A 12,619-nucleotide genomic window follows, 5' to 3' on the forward strand; every position below is an offset into this window, starting at 1 on the left:
CAAACATCAGTCCGGGATGTATTAGCAGGAGTGTTGTAAGCAAGACATGAGAGGTAATTCTTCCTCTCTACTCCATGCTGATTAGGCCCCAACTGGAGTATTGTGTCCAGTTCTGGGTGCCACATTTCAGGAGAGATGTGGACAAATTGGAGAAAGTCCAGAGGAAAAACAACAAAAATGATTAAAGGTCTAGAAAACATGACCTATGAGGAAAGATTGAAAAAATTGGGTTTGTTTAGTCTGGAAAAGAGACGACTGAGAGGGGACATGATAACAGTTTTCAAGTACATAAAAGGTTGTTACAAGGAGGAGGGAGAAAAATTGTTCTTCTTAACTGCTGAGGATAGGACAAGAAGCAATGGGCTTAGCACTACCTTATTTCATTAGTAGTCTCACTATATAGAGTTAGCAGGAAGTGTTGAGCATTTCAAGCCCCCACTGACCACAATGGGATCTGTGGGTATTCAGCAGTTTTGAACAAAAAGATTAGACACCTATACTTAGGTACCCAGACTTGAACATGTTCGTGATGAATCTTTATCAGGGACAGAACCCACAACCTCATGCTCCTTATCCCAGGCCACCTATACGTGAACTAAAGGAGAATCTCCATTCTGTACAGCAGTATTAGGAGCGATCCTTGCTGGACCAGCCTTTAGAGGGTGATATGTACATACCAGATCTGTTCATTATCCTGTCACTCTTAGGCAGGCATCTCAAGTAGCTCCTACCTTAAGGGCCAAAAGATGTATTTTCCTTAAGTTTTCTATCATGTGAAGTGCGGGTCCATTCAGCGGATGAGGAGGAGCTAACTTGAGTCTGATCAAACACGTCAGGAGTGTCATGTGAAGCTTGCTATCATTAAGTTTCCAGAGATGAATAATGACACAAGTATAATGCAGGAAATAAAGCTCCAGCCCATTTACAGTTTTAGTACTTTAGGATGCTGTGGCCAACACAGGACAGTGTTTTATGGCTCTTTGGTGCATTAAGTTAGAGAAATAATCAGGTAATAACAGAAATCGCCTCATAAAAATTATACAACTATATAAAACCTTCAAGTTGGTTTGATGGAGCATAATCATTTAAGGGCCAGCGAGATATTTCAAAACATAAATTAAAGGCATCTTAAATGGCAACCATCTTTTTCTTTAATTATGCTTGTTATACACAGTGTGGTCATATTATCCTCAATCATATTTAGGGCAACGGAAAACTAAAGAATTTTCAACTGAGTTTAAAAAAAAAATAGATCAAGGCTATTATTTCTTGAAATACAGAAAAGTTGGTTAACCCAGAAATAAGAAAGCTACCCAAATAGCATCCCATTATCCAATGTAGACAGCTTGCCATGCAATTCTGATGTCATTTAGAAGGATATCTGAAAAGTGTGCAGGCTTGAAGCCCTCTTTTTCCAGCCGCTCTGCACAGCCTCAATTCAATTCTGCCACAGACTCACTGAATGACCTTAGTGTAAAGTTCCTACCATGATGGGGGCCATATAAGTACTGGAACAAGTAGTGGAGATTCTATCTATGAGGTCTCTCACAGAAGCTACCAATTTCCATGCAAGAACTGGATGAAAAATGATTCACTTCCTGACAACACAGCTCCTAAACTGACCAAGGATCCCTGTGCCTTTTCCAATGGGCAAATGGAAAAAACAACAACTGTATTTGTAACTCTTCTAGCCTCTCCTGGTCTAGGGTGCTATAGGCTAAGTCTTATTGTAACAAAGGCAGACCCCAGTTGTTGGTGGGTGGGATCAAACCTGGGAACCTCTGGAGCTAAATGCCATATAGCGCTTAGCTAAGGCTGTAGAGCAAACTTATTAATCAAGCTCTCCCTCTCCCACTCCCCCCTGAATGGGACAGAACACCACACTCAGAAGATGTGGGGGTTACATTATGGTCAGTCCTAATCTGAAAGTGGATTCTCGTTATGGCTGATGATTCATGTAAAGACTGTGCATTGTATGTAATAGTGGGTTGAGAAGATGAATCATTACAATTCCATTGTGTTTTTGAAGCAATTGCTAGGTGGAAAACATTTGTATCCACCCAACACTAGTTCAACAGCCATGGGAAATGATTTTTAGGTCTGGCAAAATGTACATCAACTTTATAGTCAGAGACTTTAATCTTAATTTTGTTGGTTACAGTTGGAAAATACAAGGAATAATATTTGAGGAGAATCTTGACATTTGGCTATACCTTAAAAAAGCAATAAGCCTTTTAGCTAGGAATAATCCAAAATGTATTCATTGAGGTTTTTTTGCTTATATTTATTCAGTGAAACCCCATCAAAGACATAAAACAAACACAAAGCTAGCTCGAGGCTGTTATTTGTATGTATGTAATTCTTGGCGTTCAGTTAAGCACATCCTTCCAATCATTAGCAGGAGATAGACAAGTCCAGACAATGTGCACTAGTATTACCGCCATGGATCTTGCATTGTTGACAACAGGGACTAAGTTAATTTTGAATTGAGTTTAGTCATCTTGTTGTGTTTTACACAGATGATTTTCTGACGGGGTTTCTATTTCAGGTCATCACAATTAAAATGAAAAGCATCTTTCCCCAGTCATTCTCCTCCTTTACTGTGGATTCCATAAGTATGGAGAGCAATGCCCTGCAAATACTGGGGCAGATTCATCCCCAGCATAATCAGCAGAGTTACTCCAGGGATCAAATGCAGCCCATTATGTAAGAGCTTTGTACATATTAAAAGACAACCATATGGTTTGACAGCTGGCTGACAATGTCCTCAGGAAAGCTGAAAATAAAGACTTGTGGAGAAAATCCAGCTATTGAAAATGGAAAGTTTTGGAAAGTGGAGTTAACTGTGGCTAAGGCGATGTCAGAGAGTCAGACGTTACAGATGGAAGAGCCCGCAATGGGTTATTTAACCCACTCTCCCTGCCAACCTGAATTATTCAGCCCAGATGTCCATGGCTTCCACAGTTGTACTTTCCAACTGTACCTTTGTGAGACCATTTCACAGTCTTAATAGCACGCATGGTCAGGAAGATTTCCTGATAGCCCAAATGAGTTCTTCCTTTTAAAAACAAATGTCAACCCATTTCTCCTACATATTCCCCCTGAAACCAAGCTAATAATTCCTCTTCCTTCTTGGCGGTTACACCCTGTTTGTAGACAGTCATCAAGTCCCACTTCACCAAGTTAAACTCTCCTCACAAGTTAACCACTGATATGGCAATGGGAGTCTGGATCCCATGCGCAACTCAGTGGAAGTGAGTGCAAGGATCTGAGGGGAGAATTTTGCCCTCACAAGAAGTAGCCCTAAGACACTCCAGAGCTAAAACTAAAAAAGGGACCAAACTATATTGAAGTATCAAGTGTCCACACTACACATGAATCACCAGCCCAGGGAAACTAGACTGAAAACAGCTTACTTGTAAACCCATCATAAGGAAAATAAAAGCAGAACAGTAAAGACTGCTTGGTTAATTCTCTTTCTTTTGGCGTATTCAGTGTTGTGCGAGAATCTTTTCTCTCGAGCTGGGTCTGCATTTGCAGAGTAAGGGCACCAGTCCATCTCTGGCAGCATGAATGCTATGAAGCAGTAAAGCAAAAGATAAGAACACAGCTGGGATGAGTTTTTGATTTGGAAAACTGACAGATTAGCTCCCTTCCTTTGGCTTTAATGTTTCCGACTGAAGATAAAGGAATCATTTTGGGTTGAAATTTCTATCACATGAACCACCACAGGTTCCATTTACACTAAGACTCCTGTAAGCTTCTCAGGTAGCATTATGGGGCCTTAAAAATAAGGCATACATTCATTTTACTGCCAAAGTGGTGTAACGGGACTTTCGCATAAACGAGAATCAAGCCTCATATGCCTAGAATAGCCGCACTCTGCATTTACACAGCACCTTTCACCCAAGCTGCACAAAATACTTTACAACAATTAATCCATTCTTTTAAATACCATCATCCAGGATTGTTAATGTTATTTTACAGATGGGGAAGCTGAGACAAAGAGGTTAAAGTTCCTCTAGTCCTGGTTTTTGAAAGCACCGGATAGGCTGGGATCAAGCTACTTCAAAGACCACCTGTCCCATCACAGTCCTCCAGGACAGCTGTTATCCACAGGCACACTTTCCTTGCATTGGCAAAGATAAGACCCTGAAGGTATGTCTACATTGTATCGTAAACCTGATTCTAGGAGATCCAGGCTTGTGGACTTGGTGCTTCCAAACCCACATTTGAGCACCCACGCTGCACTGTATGTCCAGGTTTACAATTCCTGGACCCAGGTCTCACAGCTGTGCTAACATAGCCAAACTGCACTACTCAGACCTTCTGACTTGGGTCTGTGGCTTGAGCTGCATCCACACTGCAAAGTGACAGGGCTTGGACCTGACTCTCAGTGGGACCTGGGTCCTGACCCCACTCCCAGGAGGGTCTGAGGACCTGGGTCCTGGGCACTTGCTGACACAAATCAGACTGATTTGTGTGGACGGAAGAGGGCTTGGGCTCAAACTGGAGTCAGACCCTGGGCTTAGTGGGCAGTGTAGACATATCCTCAGAGGCAAAAGGTATCTTCAATGGCAGGATCCCAGCTGACCCCTTTCCAGACTCTCAGGAAGCCAGGCTGAGTTTGAACCCGACCAGAGGAACATAGGATGGGCAGGGACCTCCTGGGTCACTGAGTACAAAGCACTACTATTGCAGACCACCCTGTCATATAATCCCATTCATAAAACTTATCAAGTTCATCAAGATACATCTGTGTCTTATCACCATGTTCATGTCTAAATGCAAAACCTCTCCCCACCTTCGATAAGGTCTTCAAACAGTAACGGCATCTTTCCAAGACCAACACGCAGTTGGTTGCTGGCGTTCTCAGCTCCAGCCGCATGAAGATGTCAGCCCTTTAACTTGCTACCACTTTTATTCAGCACACACTCCTCTGTTGCCAGAGCATGACAACTTCAGCTCAGCACGTGCTGCAGCAATTTTCCAACCTATGACCCCGGCTTCACCCCTGTATTCAGTGCTGAGCTGGAGCCGGTTCACACCAGTTCACTGGAACCGGTTGTTAAATTTAGAAGCCCTTCTAAATTTAATAACCGGCCAAAAGTGGCGCCTTAGGGGCTGGAGCACGCACGGGGAAAATTTGGTGGGTGCAGAGCACCCACCGGCAGCTCCCCACCTGGCCCCAGCTCACCTCACCTCTGCCTCCTCCCCTGAGCACACCGCCCTGCTCTGCTTCTCCGCCCTGCCCCCAGATTTCCCGCAAATCAGCTGTTTGCGCAGGAAGCTGGGGGGGAGGGGCTGAGAAGCAAGCGGCGACTTCGCGCTCAGGCCCAAGGAGGCAGAGCGGAGGTGAGCTGGGGCAGGCGCGAGGAGGGCCACCCGTGTCACAGCAGGTAACCTGGGGGACGCGCAGGGGAACCGCTCCCCGCCCCAGCTCACCTCCGTCTCCCACGACCCCCTCGTGGGATGAGGAGGGAACCAGTTGTTAAGATTTTGGCAGCTCATCACTGCCTATATTACGGAAATCAATTGAGTTGCTGCACCACTGTCAAGCAGTTGTAACTGAGTGGAAATCCAGTCCTATGACAGGTAACACTAACCACTGCTCCTCAGCCTAGTAAGGGGCAATGAGACAAGCTGAGGATAGCAGAGAAGATTCGGGTGGCTAGTCTCATGTGAATGCATGTCATAGCTCTCATTTGTAACAACAGGCCCAATCTTGCAAGATGCTCAGCAAATACTAACTCCAAATGAAATTAGTGGGGCTTGAGAGTTATGTGCACCTCGTGAGGGAGGCTCATATTTTAGCAGGATCAGACCCAAAGGGAGATTGAAATAGGAAATTGTATCACATAAAAGGATCTTGCACTCCCCACTGTATACTATTCTTGGCAGGTTTTTCGAAGCCTTGGAAAAAACTGCAACATCTGTAGGCTAAAAATAGGAACCAAATCATGTTCTTTCAGTTGTTTACACAGGTGCCGTCCTCCCCACATGATATATTTAGTTGGGTTCTTTTTATTTTTGGAACAATTGTGCATATAGGATCTATGGCTCCAGTCTGTTACTGGCAATTCCAGGAGACAGAAGGTGAGGGCAGCAGCATCCTACCATAATTGCCACAGCTGGAAGAATTGTCTTGATTTGATTATTTCTTACAAAAGGTGAGGAGTTTGGACTTAAAGGGCTTTTTTTTTTTTTTAAGTTGTGGATGGGGGAAAGTTCCAGCGGCTATGAAAGTAATCATATCAATAATGCACACTCCCTGCATTTAAGACACTGCTACCCAGAACCCATGCTCTGCACAAAGGAAGGGTTGTTATAAATATATTCTAATTTTGTTTTACAGTGAAGTTAAGAAGAAATCATCAGCTGGCAGAAACGAAGAACTGTGTAGAAGGCAATTAAGTAATGTAAGCAACACATGATCCTCTGCAGTATTTCCAACCACAACATAGCTTTACACTTGCACACATCTGCAGATTTTCTAAAAATCTAAGAAAATAATAAAATAAAGACTTAATCCTTCTAGAGTGCTTTTCCTCCATGGAGTCTAAATTCTTTACCCAAAGTAGATCAGCGTCATTATCCCCATTTTAGAGATTAGGAAGAATTGAAAGGACTTACCCTAGGTGGTATAGCACATCAATAGTAGAGTTAAGACTAGAACCCAAGTCTTGCAGTTCCTAGCCTTAGGCTTATTCCGTGAGGCAAATTACTCAGAGTCCTGATCTTGCCAACACTTACGCGCAAACCTCCTTTTACTCACTTGAGCAGTCCTATTGAACTCAATGGGACGACACTCACTAGTAAAGTTTAGCAGGCGCATAAGTGTTTTCAGGATCAGTGTCTAAAAGCATGGAAGCCAAATTTCCAAAGACCTATAAAAATGGACCCACAGTATTCACAGTCATACTAGGTTATGGACAGAAAAAGACACCCGCCCCAAAAACAAGTGCTCAAATGCAAGAATGCTCATAGTTATGCCCATAAAAATTGTGAGTGAATTTTAAGGGTCCTTCAAAAACATAGCCTTTAAATAAAGTGTCACAGAAATCAGAAGAGCTGGTCAAAATGTTTTAAAATTAATTGAAAATAATCTAAATTCATCAAAACTCTAGTTTCAACTACCCTGTCTCCAAACAAAAAACCCTAGAACATTTTTAACAAAAGTGATCCAAATAGTTCTGGTTTTTGATCAACTCTCAAAACCCTGTTGGTTCACCTGGTATCAATGCAAGTTTGTGCCACAAAGTACACTTTGCAGTTCTTTGCAGTTAATTTTAAATGCTTCCAGATTTGGGGCTCCTACAGTCATGTGGCAAAGATAAAGAATCACAGAAAGAGTTGCTTTCTCCTAGCACTCACCCAGTGGTGGCTGGTGAACTTTGGGGCAAGTGGGCCACTGCAGAAACCCTTGGGGCTCCCCCACACCAGAACTCCCCTCTTAGCCCCAGATCTCCGGGACCTCTTCCCCCTAATTCCCATGCTGCTTAGCCATGGCAGTCTCTCTCCTCCCTTCACCCTAACTTCTCCCTTCTCCCAGACCCTGGCGCTTACTCCCTGACCCTTCCCCGCACAGGCTTCACACTTCCCAAACCCCCTAAGCCTCCCCCTGCCCTCCTCTGGGTCAGGAGTGACAGATTTACCAGCTCAGCAGAGTGGCTTTTTGCTTGTCCATCTGGCCTTTCTTCCTGCTTCCCCAGGGCAACCCCCAGCTCCTTGTCAATTTGTCCTCCAGCTTCTCTTCCCCCACAGGCTGTGAAGGCAAGGACTGATCGGAGGCAAACCGCAGGGATGTGGAGTGGAGTCTGGGGCACTGGATTCACCACCCAAGCCACAGGCTGCAGAGACCGTACAACGCATTGAAGTGTTACACTCCAACTGCCATGGGTAGACAGAGTATCTATTCTGTGTTCACAGTTCACAGCCCCCTGCCCACACACACGCCCCGATACCCATGTGTGCTTTTGCGTATTTTGGTGGGGGATGGAGCCCCAACACCCTCTGTACAAGAGCTGCCACTGCATGGAACAAGGGACATTTGAAAAAGGAAAACAAATTTATCACTAAAGTGATTCTGTCTCTCTCCTCACTCTACAGCTCCTGCCTAGAACCTTCTCCAGCCCAGTTCTGGCTCACTTCCTGTTACAGATTTAAAGAAACCATATTCCTATCCTTACACACTACCAGGTGCCTTGAGAAACTATTCCAGAGCCTAATAGAAGAAGGCTCTAATGATAAAGTTTTAAAGCCACCAATTCAATGGACAAAGGCCCTTTGGGAGACACCCAGATAGGCACAATTACAGTAATTCCACCAAAAGAATCAGGGAAATGCACTCAGCAGTAGTTAGGTGCGCTGTTAAAACCTGTGTGTGTAAGTACTTGATCACAGCAGCCATGCAAATACACCCAGTTGTGGTGTGCGTTGACATCCATAAATAGTGTGAGCAAAGATGTCTGAAGCATTAAGGAGATTTTTACTACAGCATTTAAAATACAGGGCACCTTCTTGAGTCTGGCAGAAAACTGCCATCTCTTACGATGCTGGAGGGCTCTCCTGACAAACAGAGTCAACAATGCCTTGCAAGACTCATCTTCCGCTAATGAATGAAAGCAATCTGTCTTGCTATTGTGCTAAAGATTCAGATATACACAGTAACCATGCCACTTTAGCTATTAGCACACCTCACCGTAATTCACAATTCCCCACTGCATTAGCGTGTCTCCAATACACACAAGGGCATCCTATTATTAAACTAAAACCCGGGAAAAGAAGTCAGCAACTTATTGTAGCTGGTGTATTCCTCATGCCATTACCTCTTCCCATTGCCTCACTGTAAACAGTTGAAAGCCAAAGAACCATTCTCGGCACTCTCAGCTTTAACCTACGATCTTTCAGAATCTATTTAACCCCCCAACAGAGCTCTAGCCTGAGAGTAGTTTTGATAGTCCAGATTCCCACACACGCCTGCTCAAATCAAGTCCACTTTCTTGGTCAATACTTGCCAGACACAAAGAGTCAACTAACTAACCACCACCACAAGGAATCGGTAATATTTCCCTAATTCCTTTGGTTTTGTTTTATTCCATGATTATTAGGCTAGGCGACAATTTCAAAAGTAGAAAGGTCTGGTGTGGGAACGTGCTGAATTAGCCCACTCCCTAGTCACTGTGGTTGTGCTGCTCTCCCCGTCAGCGCTGGCCCCTTTTGGCCTGTGTCAGTTCCTCACACAGGAGGGAAAAGTGGCTTTCTGCTGCCAACATCTCCATCCCTCCCTCCCCCTACTGGACTTTTGCCACTAGGGATCCTCCACTAAGATCGGTTCCTTTGCTCCCCCTACATTGCTACCCCATCATGACCGCATCTATGTAGGTCCACGTGGCTGTTCCCAAGATTCATTCCGGATAAAGTCCATGTTACTTATTTCTATTTGAACAACAACAAAAACTTTATTGGCCCTAATGTAAATGTAAGCGGGGGAATAGTCCCACTATTGTGGGGAACTTTCTTGGCTTCTGCACTACCCCGTTGAAGTGGGCTAGCGAAAGGATCTGAGTCCTCGCTCCCACTTCCTTTACCCCGTGGCCTCCCTGCCCTTGAGGACCCCCCTTCTACTCTCCTGCCTGGCAGAGTCCTCGTAACCCCAACAAGGCTGGGCCCAGGATTCCGGGGGGGCTCGACCCCCAACCCTGCTGTGGTCACCTAGGACAGGGGCTAGGGTGTCCCCACTCCGGGGTACGCTCTCTGCACTGGGCACTTCTCTGACCCACTGACCATTACATACAAGTTAAAGCAAATGCAAGTTATTTAATCAACAATTAATTTTAAAAAGAATAAGGAAAAATGGGAAAGGTTAAAGGAAACACATCAACCCGCTCGGTGGCAGGGAACATCACAAACAGTGTCTCTGGAAGGTCAGGGCAGTTCACAGTCTGTTCCTTGTAAGTCCCAGGCCTCCTGCTCAGGCCCTGGCTGTGCTGCAGGGATGCTGCGGGTTGGACACTTGCTCTGGTGGTGGCCACACGTTCTCAGGCTTTAGGTGGCAGGGCCCTTCTTCCCAGCGTTGCCCTCGCCCTGTTGGGGTTACCAATCCCCCTCCGAGTCTGGCCTGCAGAGCTTCCTGGCTGAGGCGACTCCCTGTGCTGGGCCCGCTGCCCAGGGTCCCCCCTCGCTCTCCCCAGCTGCTCACGACACCCGGCTCCGGACTGCTCCAGCCCCAGCTCCAGCTCCACTCTGCTTCAGCATGGCTGCTGCTCAGCCTCCAGCTCCCTGGGCTGCTTCTCTGGCCCCTCTGGCTCTGGTTGCTGCAGCCCTGCTCCTAGGACAGGTCTGCTCTGCAGGCTGCTTCTGTGACTCTGCTCCCAGCACTGACTTGCTTCGTGGGCTGATTTTCTGGCCCCTCTGGCTCTGGTTGCTGCAGCCCTGCTCCCAGGACAGGTCTGCTCTGCAGGCTGCTTCTGTGACTCTGCTCCCAGCACTGACTTGCTTCGTGGGCTGATTTTCTGGCCCCTCTGGCTCTGGTTGCTGCAGCTCTGCTCCCAGGGCAAGTCTGCTCTCTCTGGGCTGTGCCTCTGGCTTTGGGGCTGCAGCTCTGCTCCCAGGACAGGGTCTGCTCTCTCTGGGCTGCTTTTCTGGTCCCTCTGGATCTGGCCCAGCTCTGCTCCCCAGCTTAGCTTGGGCCCCTGCTTTCTCCTTAGCTCGGCCCCACTCTATCTGACCCAGGCAAATCCAGCTCACACGGAGGACGGGACCTCCCTGGCCTCCTGACTCCTTGATTAGCCTGCCCACCCTGTCATTCAGGCTGACCTGGAGCATTGGCCTCTCCCCATTGTTCCTGGGGACTATCAGTCTCAGGGTCCTGGTTTCCAATAGACCCTTCCCCTTTTAGTACTGGGAGCTAGCAACTAAAACACCCCCACTGAATGTTAGTAAGGGGGCAACAGTCCCCTTATATAAAGAACAGTTACTCCCACAGAAACAGTAACCCTCCACAACAGTCAAATTCCTGGATCCCTAAGGAAGATTCAGAAAGACAGATTTTTAGAACAATATTGAGCCTTGATTTAACCATTCCATCACTTGAAGATGGGATCTCTTTCTAAAAAGATATGCCTTAGCTCAAACAGATGTTACGGGTTTGATGCAGAAATTACTAGTCAGGGAAGCTCTTTCACGGGAGGTTTTCAAAAGGAGGCTGGATAGCCATCTGTCTTGGATGGCTTAGACCACAACAAATGCTGCATCTTGGCAGGGGGTTAGACTAGATGGTCCCTTCTAACCCTATGGTTCTATGATTCCATGACCTGTGTTGTGCGGTCAGACTATATTAGCGGTTCTCAACCTATTTACCATTGTGGGCTGCATATGTGGCCCTGAATATGTTATATGGGCTTCATCCAATACTATCTCTATGGCCCTGAGGATACACATGGGCCGCATCTCTGTGTTGATTGGGATGGAGGTTGAGAACTACTGGATTAGATAATCACAATGACCCCTTCTGGCCTCAACTATCTACAAGTCTCTGCCTCACAACTTTTCAAATCATAACACTGGGAAGACTGTGGAACACTTGCTGGCCCCACAAAGGTCCCCCTTCTTCAATTGTACAGATCAATTAAGCACCCGGGGTGTTTCTTTCAGGTTAATGCACTGGATTTGCCCCTGTCATAGCAATATGGTTATAGGCTAGCGGTTGAGGTCCTGATGTTCACCATGACTGTAAGTTGCAGGTAGGTCTCCTTTCATTTTCATGAGCAAGATAAATATAAAATTGAAAATTGATGAGATTAAAATCAAAGTAAACAGTTTTCCCACTGGCCCAGTATCTCATTAACCTTCAAAATTTTCAATTAATGGTTTCAGGCAATTACACGGCATTAAAGCTGGGAGAGAAAAATTCATTATCCAGGTTTCGAGTGCAATTCAGACTATTTTTTTTTTAATCTCACTCCAGTCCCACCTTGTCAACACAACAGTCCCTTCTCCCAGACCCTGGGGCTTACTCCCTGACCCTTCCCCGCACAGGCTTCACCACTTCCCAAACCCCCTAGGCCTCCCACTGCCCTCCTCGGGGCCAGAAGATGTCTAATTTACTGACTAACCCCATCCCTAATGTCTTCAAGCCCCTGCCTGATAATGATGTTGGATCTTTATAGTAATTGCCTCTGTACTGAAATTCAGAATTCAATTAGTCATTTCCGGCAATTGCTGAACACAGAGAGATGAGTGGCAACAATGGCAGGCGTAGCTGTTCTTTATTACCTGCCGATAAAGCAGAATAGAACGTAGGCAATAGACGCTGATTCACACAGCAGCAGGGAGAGAGGCGTGTGTGCTGGAATTCTATTAGGGGAGCCTGACCTAGAAAAACATTCGTACTATCAAGCCTGAAGCGAAAGGGTCAGAGGCTGACGTCGCTACTCAGAAAAAAGTCTACTGAGGTCAATGAGAATGGACCATGTCAGGACTTGAGCAAAGCACTGGTGCTCAGTGGAAAGAAACCCTCTGGTCTCATGCTAAAGCTCCGCAAAAGTCATCTGTATTGCAAGGAATGACAGAGGCAAGAGAGGAGAGAATAACTTAGGCCGGTGTCTGGGCTGACTTT

The 12,619-nt window shown here is 45.9% G+C and overlaps 1 protein-coding gene and 1 long non-coding RNA gene across 7 annotated transcripts in view; one reads left to right on the forward strand and one right to left on the reverse strand.

Annotated features, from left to right (window-relative positions):
• CRHR2 (corticotropin releasing hormone receptor 2) overlaps positions 1–12,619 on the reverse strand; it is a 246,317-nt gene that overhangs the window by 119,710 nt on the left and 113,988 nt on the right. The window lies entirely within an intron of this gene.
• Positions 4,037–6,464, forward strand: LOC140907849 (uncharacterized). The gene is made up of 3 exons (XR_012157657.1): positions 4,037–4,158; positions 6,052–6,170; positions 6,356–6,464. It is a non-coding gene; the product is annotated as an uncharacterized lncRNA (long non-coding RNA).

This window comes from Lepidochelys kempii, chromosome 2, assembly GCF_965140265.1.
Source record: "Lepidochelys kempii isolate rLepKem1 chromosome 2, rLepKem1.hap2, whole genome shotgun sequence".
Taxonomy (NCBI): domain Eukaryota; kingdom Metazoa; phylum Chordata; order Testudines; family Cheloniidae; genus Lepidochelys; species Lepidochelys kempii.